General features: G+C 35.3%; 1 protein-coding gene across 14 annotated transcripts in view; it reads left to right on the plus strand.

Annotated features, from left to right (window-relative positions):
- The window catches only part of TENM3 (teneurin transmembrane protein 3), a 2,726,163-nt gene that overhangs the window by 498,634 nt on the left and 2,214,028 nt on the right, over positions 1-13,501 (plus strand). For all 14 annotated transcript variants that reach the window (XM_074396661.1, XM_074396660.1, XM_074396665.1 and 11 more), the window contains exon 3: positions 1,171-1,205. The gene's annotated coding sequence lies outside the window, so the exon portion shown is untranslated. The remainder of the gene's footprint in view (positions 1-1,170; positions 1,206-13,501) is intronic.

Below are 13,501 nucleotides of genomic sequence, written 5' to 3' on the forward strand. Positions count from 1 at the left end.
GAGAGGAAGGTCTGCCTAGAAACAGAGCCGTTTCCGAAGAACCAAGGGAATTACCAGACCGCCACTCCATCCATCCCTGACCACCGGTCTCCTTTCAAAATCTTATTAGATAGTCAGTCTAGGACTGGAGTGAGAAGCAATTTTGCTCTCCTAACAATTTAACACTCAACATGAATCTACCTGAATTTGCAACATGATCTACCTCTGTTTACAAATTAACATCTACACCATCAGTTTTGCAAGCATTGGGATCTTACTCGTTTTGAAGATGCAATAAAACAAAGTTAACAAAAAAATTCTCTATAATTTGAGAAACTCAAATGTCAGCATTTGTGATGTACAGAGACAGCTGAAAAAATGCATCTGCGTAGTCTTGCATATGCAAATCAAGCAGAGGTCCTAAGGAAATTATACTCGATACTTTTGGTTTTCACTTCTAAGAAAACCAATTCAGGTCATAAATGGGAAAATAAACAATCAAAGAGTTTCTTCTGTTGCTGCTGTTTCTCCTTTTAGTTACCCAGTATATCCCTCCTTTCCTCTGATTGGTATTAAATTTTGTATTGATTCTGTCCAGCTTGTTTGAGGTATAAACTTTGGTGCACATTGCATGAAACCTTGATTTTACATTTCAGCTCAGTGATATTTGTGAGGTATTATAAATAAAAATCTCTTAGACATTAATACAGTACAGTGAAAAGTATATAAGGAACTCAGATAACTAATATAATATTTAAAAATAATACAGTTGATATTAATATATTCCACCCTGTAGTATTTTATTTTTATTTAGTAGAAATGAAATTCTCTATGACACCAAACCTTTAAATTTTCTAGTATAGACCTTACTATACATGCTTCTTATTATAGGCAGAGTAGAATATGCTCAAATCTACACCCATGACCCGGATAATGTGCCCTGTAATTTCTGTTTTTGCTCTTAGACATGAAACTCATTAGCTTTTGTGGTTTCATTGCACAAGCAATGAACAGAAAAGCATTTAATTATTACCACCAAGGAGGTGATTTTCTTTTTGGATAAAAAAGAAACTAAATGAGGTCAGGAAAAGTTTTTTTTAAAGTTGCACTGTAATTGTGCTTAGTATAACAATGCATCATTCTTTATATAATTTACTGGATACCAATAAATGATATGTTTTATTTTAACAGGTAATTTGCTGCCAGAAGTGTTTTCCTTTTAAAAGGTAAGTGCCTTTTTAAGAAATATTATATAAAATTATCATGGTTTCTGATTTATAGCTTTGAAGAGCCTATTAATTTTAAAGCCCCATGGCTGACAGCTGTGTTGTTCAAAGGTGAGGATATATAGTATTAATTATCTTAAGCTCCAGATTATCGTTCATGGTGCAGATATTAAGTAAAAAGGACAAACTGGCACATTTTTCTATTTTAGCAAGAATAATTAATTAACCTGAGGATTTTTAAAAGAAATACCTGTTGAAGTAAGATACAACAAACACAGTTCAGTTTGATCACATTTGTTTCACTTCTGGATGAATGTAGATAATTTTCATGGAAATTACCAGTAACTTAGAATGTGGCCACAGTTTTTTGGTTTTTTTTTAATAATTGTTTTTTCTTTGTTATTTGGTTAATTAGAATCAGAGAATGGCTTAGATATTTTGAAAGTTAAAAATGCTTGTGTCTTAAATATATTACTTACCAGTAAAGACTATACAGTTTTTACTAGACTACATTTATATTTTCACATTTAGCAATGCATTAGTTTCAACTGTGAGTTAAATTTTAGAGTTGACTCAATCTAGTATTTAAATTTTCCAGAATTCTGTGATGTTTAAAAGCAAACTAAATGCCTACATAGAGAATACTTTATGTTTTATGATGTTCCCAAAAATGACTACTTCCTTGTGTTATTTCTCAGCTTGTCTTTCCCTAAGTGTTCATTCAGACAGTGAAGACATAGAGTGGTGATTATTTACTGTATGCCTGGTTTAGAGTTTTTGTTTCTTTAACAAGTCATGGTGGATGTCTTCAAAAGACACCCTTCTACAGCATCCATGGCAAACATCAATCTCTATTACTGCACTAGCTTGGAAGTTTCACTTGTTTATACCTGTTGGTTCAGTATAATCACTTTTTTACTTTCATACATTTTGGATGCTGTATTGAGAGAAACTTCTTGCCTCTAGGGCATTTGAATCCAGCTTCGGGTTATAATAACAGAGGAACTCTGTGTGTGATTACATTGCGAATATAATTAATAAATTATAACTCTTTCCTCCACCTAATAATTGTTTATTTATAGGGTTGTATTTCTATGATCTAGCAATGTTGGTGTATTAGCCTGATGTTTTAGCATCATGTTATCATGGCTAGTTATATAGTTATCAGATAAATGTACTCTATAGACACTTTGCATTTTGAAAACAGCACTTTTGTGACTTGTAAGTTTCTGCCTTCTTATGGTAGGAGCCCATAAGTCTGTTATGTGAGTAACCAAGAACTATGTTTAAAAGCACAATTTACAAATTCTTCCATGCCATGGCAGTTAATAACTGTGACAGAATTACAATGAAGTTCTTTTTTAATAAGTTTAATATTAAACTATGTAAATATATGGTGTACAGGTTATGAGAGCCATGGTTTAGACTACATTGCAGAAAACCAATCAAGCAAAGTAAAAAATTTAACCATTTTGAAAGTTCTTTCCCCCTTCCATAAAAATTGTGTAGTCAAAAGAATATAGACTTTAGGGTAAGTTAGAACTCACTAGTAGACCTTCCTCCAACTCTTACTTTCTGTGTGACCATAGGCAAGCTACTTAACCTCTCTGAGACATTTCAATTAGTTTTCAGACTGGATATAATAATATCTATTTTGCATAACTGTCATAAATATGCTGCAAGTGATTTGTTGGTTTTCTGCTTTCCCCTAAAAGTCAATCTCTTCTTGTGTACACAGCCTCAGACAAATTCCTTATTGCTATAGCAATAAGACTATAATTTTATGGTGGGCTTGTCTTTTTTTTTTTTTGTCTTCTATGTTCATAAAATTTGCCTTGAGTGTACTGACCTGATAGAATATTCACATCTAAAAAATAGAGCATAATATCTTGCTAAACTCTGTATAAAGATGATACCTTCATTGGGGTCACAGTGTACATGCTGGGGATTGATTTAGAGGCATTTTATGAACACAAACAACTCTCATTTTAATAACTGTCTATGAGTCTTAAATACTTCTTTCCTTTCTTGTCTTCTCGTCAGTGCTGCTACTTAGGCTATTTCCTATCCAGAGACCTAGTCCTCTTTACTACGTACTAAAGCTTAGAACTAGGCCTCTGTTCTAGCTTCTTTTATTCCTTTATTTTGGAAAGCATTTTCATGCAATCCTTTCTCTCCAAACTACTAGATAATTGAGTAGCTAAATGACTGAAAATGTTTCAGTAGCCTTCCAAGGTAGTATTTACATTTTAATGAGCTTTTGTTAGAGCTTAACCTAAGAGAATATGATGATCTCTTTGGCATGTGGAGTCATTTGAGGCCCAAAGTTATTCCCAGGTAGTCCCATAAACTTACAAAAGTAGGGATGTTTCCTCTCCATGCTTGCTATAAAGCTTCTACATGCATACAAGACTTTACGTAAATATTCTCTTTTTCCTCTTTCTCCCACTGCAGACAAAAAATTCCACACGGACAAAAATTGATATCTATTTTTTTCTGAAAATTGTGAACACATTATTTTAAATCTTCTCTTTGCTGTTTTCCAATCCCCTTTGATTTTTTTTTTAGTTGCCTTCAAAACTTAAAGAATAATTTGCATTTTTTGCTTATCACAAATTCTCGTACGCCTGAGTCAGCTTGGTTATGTTTTGAGGGAATCATGACTTTTGTGTTTCTGATCAGGAAACAGAGAAGGACATTACTTGTCTAAACTTGGCAGAGTGTCAATAGGTTAATACTGGGGTTTCTGACACCCAAAGCAGTTCAAATATGCCGACGTCATTCTATCACGTAAAAGCAATTTATGTGCTATTTTTCTTCTATGGATTTATTCATGCATATGCAAATATGAGAAAGAAGAAAAAAACAAACAAAATGTACTTCATATGGTAATGTGACTCAACTCCTCAATAAGCCAGGCTGTCCCAGGCTACTTGCCAAAATAAACTCAGTGTTGACAGGGAGCTCGATGTTTTTTAACAGCAAAAAGTCAAAAACGAAAATAGTTTATAAGATATAAATGAGATTCATTTTTAAATAGAATGTTCTGCTTGAATAATGCAGTGTATATATGACATTAATAAAGTTCTAGAAAAAATGATGGAAATACCTACATGTCACATTTTGCCAGGCACAGTTAACTAATTCTGGTGGCTAGGAAAAAAGGACAATAGAGTCCCCTGAGAATATTTTAATTGACCTTTAAATGTCATTCCAAATGCTTTAATAATAAAGAACTGAAAATCTTTGACATGGGTTGATTTTTTATCTTGAAGTTATCTTATTTTCTATTTTTATTGAAAAGTTACTACTGGTTTCTAGTGCTTTCAGAAAAGACCTTTTTTTTTAAATCTCATATCCTCTTTGTGAGTCTAAATTTTCTATGGTTTGCTTCACTCTTCCCAAGCCAAAACCTACTAATTATACCTATACAAAACATTTCTTCCCCAATCAGACAAGTGGATGTTTTTGTTTATTCTTTGCTTCTTGATTGTTTTAAACAGTAATTCCCACATTAATTTAGATAAATCCACACAGTAATATTATAATGATCATAAAAGTAGCATGTGACAATTTTATCTGGGCTTATAGGTTAGAAGTTCATTAGGGGTGTCCATTATGAGCATTGGTACTATATGAGAAGCAATCAACTCTAAAGTTAACACTTCTGAATAAATTTTATTTTGTAGCATGCAATTTTTCCTAGAAATCTGAAAAATTCAGAAACTTTTTTTCTTTACATCTAGAATAGCTTGTCTTTCACATATTTTATAAAACCTACATCATGTATTGTTGAATCCCTTACCAAAGGCACTGATGCATTTCTGTTTTATATTTTGATAATTCTGAAAAATATTGTACCTAGTTCTCTTGAGCCATGGTACCTCTGTTTCATCTCTGAATCAAGCTCCATGCTTCTTTATACCTTCCAACTTTTGACAACATGTTTTCACTGGCAACTTGGTCATTAGCATATTTGTGAAATCTAAGTTTATATCACTGTTTCAGGTGAATATGTAAAGCATAGAAAACCAGATAAAACGTTGAGGTTTTTTTTTTTTTTTTTTTTTTTTTTTTTTTTTTTTTTTTTTGAGAGTGGGTTTCACTGTGTTGGTCAGGCTGGTCTCGAACTCCCGACCTCAGGTGATCTGCCCAACTCGGCCTCCCAAAGTTCTGGGATTACAGGCCTGAGCCACCCCACCCGCCCCCCCTGCTATTTTTAATGTTGGGTTTTTAAAAAATGAATTTCAGTCTCTATAGAATAAAATTTAACATTCAGTTCTTTTTTCCACACATTTACTTTTATACATTTACCTTAAAGTAAATATAAGTTTGCCTCACACCACTTTAGAGAGTGATTAATGTGTGTGCATGGTCCACCTTTTTCTCCTCAGAATTCCCAAGAATTAGTTTTCTTCATTTAAATAATTACAAGTACAAAACCTTCATGTTAAAAATCAGTATCGGTATCACAACTTGAATTATACAATAAAATAAACATTGTATTTTATTCAATGTTTCCACCGTGAATGTTCATTATAGTAACAGCATGAGATGCAGCTCTTAGGTTATGGTGAATTTAAAGAATACAAAATTTACCATCACCCAATTGTTCTGAGATAACTACTACTGGCATTTCTATGTTCAACTGGACTTTCAATGCATTTATTTGTAAATAAACATGTCATTACACCTGTGCAGATAGACATTAATCCCTTCTTATAGGCAGTTTCAGGTTTCTGTGGTCAACGATGGTCCAGAAAATATTAAAAGAAAAGTCCAGAAATAAACAAATTTGTTTGTTTTAAAGTGTGTGCCATTCTGAGTAGCGTGGTGAAATATCATGCTATCCTGCTCTGTCCTGCCCAAAACTTGGGCCCTCCTTGTCTAGCATATCCACACTGTAGACAATACCCACCCATTAGTCACTAATGTGGCTGTTCCTAACATCCAGCCATCAGCATCATCACTGTGGGTCTTGGTCTGGGAACCTACACCCATCCTCCTATATACTTTAAGCTCTCTCTAGATTACGTATAATACTTAATACAATGTATATACTATGTAAGTAATTGCTGTACTATATTTTTGTTTGTATTATTTATAATTGTTAAATTTAAAATATTTTTCGATTATTTTCAATCTGGGGTCAGTTGAATCCAAGGAAGTAGAACCTGTGGGTAGGAAGGGTCAACTGTATATGGTTATAATTGTTCTCTTTTACTATTAGCTATTGTTGTTCATCTCTTACTGTGCCTAATTTATAAATTAAACTTTATCATACGTATATAGGTATAGAAAAGAAAACATACTATGTAGGGTTCCGTACTATTTGTGGTTTCAGGCATCCACTGTGGGTCTGGGAAGGTATGCCCTCAATGCATGGCAAGACAGCTAACTGTATGTATTCCAGTTCCCTTTCTTAGATATGCTATTTTCCATCCTGCCCTCTGTCCCAAGAGGCATCAAAGTCTCTCTTGATCTGGATTCTGTCTGTTCAGGTAGAGAAAAAGCCAAGGAGATGACAAGGAGAGATAGGAGAGTGAGATCAGGGTTTCTTTCTCTGTCTCACTGCTTCCAAGATCACCTTAACCTGTGAGTGTACCTTGGCCACAGCTCTCAGATCCTCTCCAGGCACACTTCCCTCAGTAGCTCTCTTCTGGGTTCTAGGAACTGCTCCTTCTCTATCCCTGCCACCCCTTGGCATGGTAAGAATTTTCCCTTGGAACTTTTTGGGTTTTCTGAACATTCCACTTACACCTTTGTCAATAGTTCCTTTCTTTAACTGTCTGGAAATTACCCTAATAAGAGGGAGGTGCTGTCTGCTCCTAGTTGGAACATGGACTGGTACTACAGTTTATATGTGGTTTTATGGCCTGCTTCTTATTTTGCTCTACAATATGTCTTGAACATCTTTGCATGTTGGTCGGCATCATTTTATCAGTTTCTAACAGCTTCATGCTACACATGTACCACAACTGAACATTTACCTTGTTTTCTATTTTTACCCCCTAGTGACAATGAGAACCTCTGTACATATGTACATTCTCTATTAGTCCCTTCAGATAAGTTCCCAGAGGTGAACTAATGAAAATATTTTCAAGTGGTATTTTATTATTCATGCTGCAGATTTATTATCAAAGAAATACTCTTACCATTTTTCAGCTGTGCCATCTCTGTATTCCCTCAAGCAGTTCCACAGTCACTTTGAAAGTCCTATTGCTTGAAAATGTGAGACACAAGATCTCCAGCTCTAGGATTGCCTCCGTATATGTTCCAGGGTTTGTTTACATTCTTTTATTGCCTACTTCTGATTTTGCTCTGCAGTACATCTCAAACATCCTTGTATGTTTTTCAGTATCATTTAAACACATTCTAACAGCTTCATGCCACACATATTTCATCATAAAATCATCAACTTACTTTTCTTTTCCTTTTTTTTTTTTATTTTTATTTTTTAAGACAGAGTTTCACTCTGTCACCCAGGCTGGAGTGCAGTGGCATGATCTTGGCTCGCTGCAACAGCCACCTCCCAGGTTCAAGCAATTCTCCTGCCTCAGCCTTCCATTAGCTGGGATTACAGACATGCACCAGCATGCCCAACTAATTTATGTATTTTTAGGAGAGACAGGGTTTTTCTATTTTGGCCAGACTGGTCTGGAACTCCTAAACTCCAGTGATCTCCCTGCCTTAGCCTCCCAAAGCACTGGGATTACTGGTGTGAGCCACTGTGCCTAGCTAATTTTTGAATTTTTATATTTTTAATAGAGATGGGGTTTCACCATGTCGGCCAGCCTGGACTCTTAACTCCTGACCTCAAGTGATCTCCCAGCCTTGGCCTCCCAAAGTGCAACTTACTTTTCTTAATTAGCAACAGGAGTTCCTTATGCCTAGAGAGCAGGCCCTGTTTACCTGAGCCAGAGAAGCCTTGTGACTAGGGGACTGTTCTATGCTGTGTAGTCATCTGTCTAAATGCCTTCAACTTGCATCTGGCTGTAAGTCGCTCATCCTTTACACCAGTTCTTCCCCATTCAGAACACAAAAGCTGTTATCATTTATCACCTTTCCCCTCTTTTGTCCCATGGATTTAAGACCTAAGGTTGCCTTCTCAGCCTTTGAGCTCAGCACTTTCTATCTGTTGGGCCTTATTCACCTCCTCTCTTGTCCCTTGTCTGTCCATCTCTGTGTCTCCACAGTGTTCTCAAGCTTAGCAGGACAAGACCCACAATAGCCTCCTTAAAGGAGATCAGACAGAAAAAAAAAAAAAAAAAAAAAAAAAAATCTCCTTACACCAGTATGCTTGGAACAGAGAGTTTCTAAAGGAGCAGCAGAGGACCTGGGAGACTCACACATACCTAAGAGCACTTAGCGACAAAACTATGAACCACATTCAAGTATTTACAGGATTAGGGAGGAAACAGTGCCGTCCAACAACTTCACATTTATTTGAGTTGAATGATTCCTTCTGATTTTATTTTTCACTCACTGGCAAGAATATAAGTCTGACTATAGTGCCTGTTGCTCAAACCATGTAGACGCCCATCTTATACTCTCAAAGAACTGCAGCAGTTGAAATAAACGGCAAATAATGTGAAAAGTCAGGCTTTTCCCTCCTTTTTTGTTAAATGACATTTTAAATTTCATACAACTCAAATATTCCATTTTTAACTATAATAATGACCTAGGTGATACAGAAATTGTCACCTGAGTTATCAGCATGTTCCAACATCTTGGCTAAGAGCCCAGAAAGAATAGATTTCCAGAATAAAAATCTGGAGTGTTTTATAAATACTATAAATCCTGCTCTCACTGGAAAATGTGTGTTTGAAGCAGCAACTCTTATAAGAATAATGTAAAATTTTCATATACATCATTTGCTTGAAACTGTTCTCCCATCATTTCTGCTTCTGATTAGCCCAAAGTAAATCAATCATTGTTTCTGGAAAACAAACAAACATACAAAAATTTAAATATTTCACTGTTTTACGTGTGTTTCTCAAAACTGGTTTTCCCAGAAAATGGACAGCCTCAAACCTTTTTTCAGGGTTTTGTGTTTTCCATACGATTTTTATGAATAAGTGTGTATCTTTGTGTGTTTATTATTTATTAACCTTTAAATATGTTGATATATGAATATTAATGGGATTCTGACTAACCACCTTATAATACTGTGTACCATGCAATTTCAAATTGTACTACTATAGTTTGTAAGAAACTATAAGGGGGCAGGGAGAGAGTGAGAAAAAGAGAAATCACTTAAATAAGTTGTTAATGTTAAGTTACAGCCATCTGAAGCCAAGAAAGCTATAGTAGCCTGTTTCACTGTTGTCACAATGCAGACAATTGTTGGGAGAATTAAGTCATTACTTAACAAATAATGGAACAACCATGTGGGATTTATAAGAGCTTTCACTGTAAAATTTAGTCATATTCCAAGTGGCCGTTTAGTTCCGTCTAAACAGCATTATCAGTGATAATATATTAAGCCTCTCTCATTTTTCAGATAGGAAAGTTACATGTTTTTCATATATATATATTAATTAAAACAATAATAATAATTGTACATATTTATACCCTGCAGTGTGATATTTTGATACACGTAAACAATTTGCAGTCAAGGTAATGAGCATATCAGTCATCTCAAGTCTTTATAATTGCTTTGTATTGGTAAAGTTCGAAATCGTCTCTTCTAGCTATTTGAAAAATTACAATAAATTATTGTTTACGATAGAACACTAGAACTTTCTCCTCCTGTCTATCTGTAATTTTCTATCTATTAACTAACTTCTTTCTGCCTCCCCTCCCACTTACCCTTTCCAGCCTCTGTTAATCACTAGTCTACCAGATCAACTTTTTTAAGGTCCACATATGAGCCAAAACATACAATGTTTATCTTTCTATACCTGACTTACTTCTCTTAAAATAATGTCCCCCAGGCTCATCCATGTTGCTGTGAATGATACAATTTGCTGCTTTTTTATGTAAAGAACTTGAAATGGTTACTTCAAGTTGTACTGGTTTTACAGATTTATAAAGTTTGAGGATTCTTTTTCAATTTTATAAGGGCTAATTTGCTGTTTATAAATTGATGAACAACATTAAGTGCACTTCAGTAAAAATTATTTGTGTGAACATTTTTGTGGTATTTTGTATATTTGTTACTAGATTTTGAGAAACACTTTGTATTGTTTATTCTCCCACTATCCAGGATCAGAATTATATTTATTTTTGAATTATATCTTTTCCCCAAACACTGTTTCTCCCATGTATTCAGTTAGCCATTAAGTGTGAAGGTTTAATTATAGATGTATTCTTCGAAAGTAGCTCAGGGATGTCTGCAGAAAATGTGGTCATTGGTTAAGGTACATATAAATACAGTGGTCTCTTGGTATCCTTGAGGAACTGGCTCTTGGAACCCCCACAAATGCCAGAATCAAGTCCCTTATAAAAAAATGGCTATTTGCATATAACCAATGCTCATTCACCCATATAATTTAAATCATTTCTAGATGACTTGCAATATTACCAGGAAGTGCACAAATCTTGGTTCTTGTCTAACTTGGGAGAAGGAATTCAGCCAAGAGACAATTTAGCCAAATAGGATAATTAACTGAAGGAAAATAAGAGAGCAGAGAGTTTATTTAGAGACGGGACAGTCTTGACAACAGCAGCCCTGAGAGTGCTGCATTAGGTTTTTATGATGTTGGATTTCTCTTGAAGTTTTTGCGTTTTTCTTAAGTCTCCACCTTTTTCCTTTGTCTAGTTTTCTCATTGCTACTTTGTCGACACCTTTTCCTCACCTAGTTCCCATCCCAGGTTTGTGGGATCCCCACTTACTGTCAGCTGATGCTGATGCACAAGCATGGGCCCTGTGTTAGATACAAATTCCACCTAGTGGCCGTGTTGCTCATTACTGCCACCCCAGAAAAGTCACATAGCAGTTAAATCTGCACTTACTGTGCCTTTGTACATCTCAGGAATTTCTCCTTTGCCCTCTTCTTCTCCTTATCAGCATGTAGGTAGCTACATTATGACAAATTAACTGCAGAGTGAGCAATTACTGGGCATCTTAAGGAACGTTTCTTTCTGCATAGATATTTCCCCTCCTATCTGGTCATCTCTAGTATGTAGGTTTCTGGTGGTCTCTGGGATGTCAAACTTTCCAGACCTCTAGTTTTTCATGCCCCCCATGTCCCACCCATGTCTAACTATCTGCCTACTCTAACTGTAATACCTCACACATTGTAAATGCTATATAAACAGTTGTTACATCATCTTTTATTACTTTTATTGTTGTGTTATTTTTATTGTTGTTTTTATTTTTAATGTTTGCAATCTGGGGTTGGTTGAATCTCAAGGTGTAGAACCCATGGACACTGAGGGATGGTTGCCTTTCTCAATAAAACATAAATCTTGGCCGGGAACATTGGCTCGAGCCTGTAATCCTAGTACTTTGGGAGGCCTACGGGGGCGGATGATGAAGTCAGGAGATAGAGACCATCCTGGCTAACATGGTGACACTGCATCTCTACTAAAAATACCAGAAATTAGACAGGCATGGTGGCACACATGTGTAGTTTCGGCTACTCGAGAGGCTGAGACTGGAAAATCGCTTGAACCCAGTAGGCAGAGGTTGCAGTGAGCAGAGATCACACCACTGCACTCCAGCCTGGGCGACAGAGCGAAACTCTGTCTCAGAAACAAACAAACATCTTAACTACAGTGTCTAGAAAACCAGATGACATTTCACAGAGGCCATAAGGAACAAAATGAAGAAGTATGATGTGCTTCACTGTGAGTCATGAAGGGATTGGCAAGATGATTCAATATCTGAGCAAGTTGACACTAGATCCTATGAAGTTGTGAAGAGCTCTTCTACTGATTTCTGAAAGCTCTGCTTGAATTACTAGGCTCCTCTTGGCCTCTGGTTGTACATCTGGGAGGTTCACATATTCTTTCTTATTAATAAGTGTGTCACATGATTCTTCAGTCACCATTTTTTTCCTTGACAATGCTATATGTGTCTAACCATTTTGCCTTCATTCTGCCAGTCTATTCCATACTATCATCCTTGCCGTGGTGAAAATAACACTTCCAAACATGTTTTTCGGTTGCTCAACAACCTTCAATATTTTTATGTCCAGAGTTCCTACCATGGCATTCAGTGCCTGTCCTCCTTTGCCTGTCTTTGCAAACTTACCTGATAATCCATTGCATGACCCTCTCCTCCAGAAAGCATGTTGTACTCTTGGATGCTCAAATGTAGCTTCCTCATTTCAGCCTGCCATTTTTCAATCTTCCTGTGTGGTCTCTAATTCTATCTCCCTCTTCTGAACCCCTATTTTAGATAATGCATGAATACTAATTTTTTGTTAAACTAGATGTTCTGATATCTGAAAATGTTTCTCATATTTCTCTATTCTGATAACAATCTTCCTTGGGGTGGAGTTTTATTTTATGTAACCTCTAGTATGGTGCTAATCCTATCATAGCACTCAACTTTTTGCTGACTTACTCTGTTTAGTTTTGATTTTACCTTTGGTTTATATTAAAACTGTGAACTGTCAAACTATGTTGCATTATTCATATGCCATGTGACAGTACAACTATTGGTGCTATATAAAAACAAAATAAATAAATAAAGTAACCACAACAAAGTGTTCTAGCTGTAAGTAGGGAAACTAGATTCTAATCCCAGCACTATCTCCAAACAACCTACATGATATTAGAATATGGGTGTTCCTTGTATGTTATCAGCTCATTTCAGGATCTGAGAATGACTAAACTCCGCATCCAGTTTATCTAATGCTCAGCATTTCCCTGAGGATAAAACACACAAATATGGAAAAGATATTTTGCAAAACTGTAATAATATAATATAACATTATATATTATATTATTTATATTTATATATTTCATATTTATATATTTATATTATGAATATAATAAGGTATAATTAATACAACTAATTGAATAATTCTTCAAAACAGAATTTATTTGTAGATATAAATCGAGACAGCTTTATGCATATTATTAAAAACATACACTGCAATTCTGACATGATATATTTTTCTTATTGTTCAAAGGGAAAACTTAGCTCCTTGAAATTTATTCAGATCTCACCTCTGCATATTATTTGAGAATGTAGGAAATGTCAGACAGAATGAGATCTGTGATCCAGTCACTGAGTCAATACAGAATATTGTCTTTGATGGTGGTACAAAGGAAAATTTTGTAGAAGAGTATGGTTGCCCATGTGGATATCAACCTTCAAAACTCAGAAAAGTTTGTTCCAC

This window comes from Saimiri boliviensis, chromosome 3, assembly GCF_048565385.1.
Source record: "Saimiri boliviensis isolate mSaiBol1 chromosome 3, mSaiBol1.pri, whole genome shotgun sequence".
Taxonomy (NCBI): Eukaryota; Metazoa; Chordata; class Mammalia; order Primates; family Cebidae; genus Saimiri; species Saimiri boliviensis.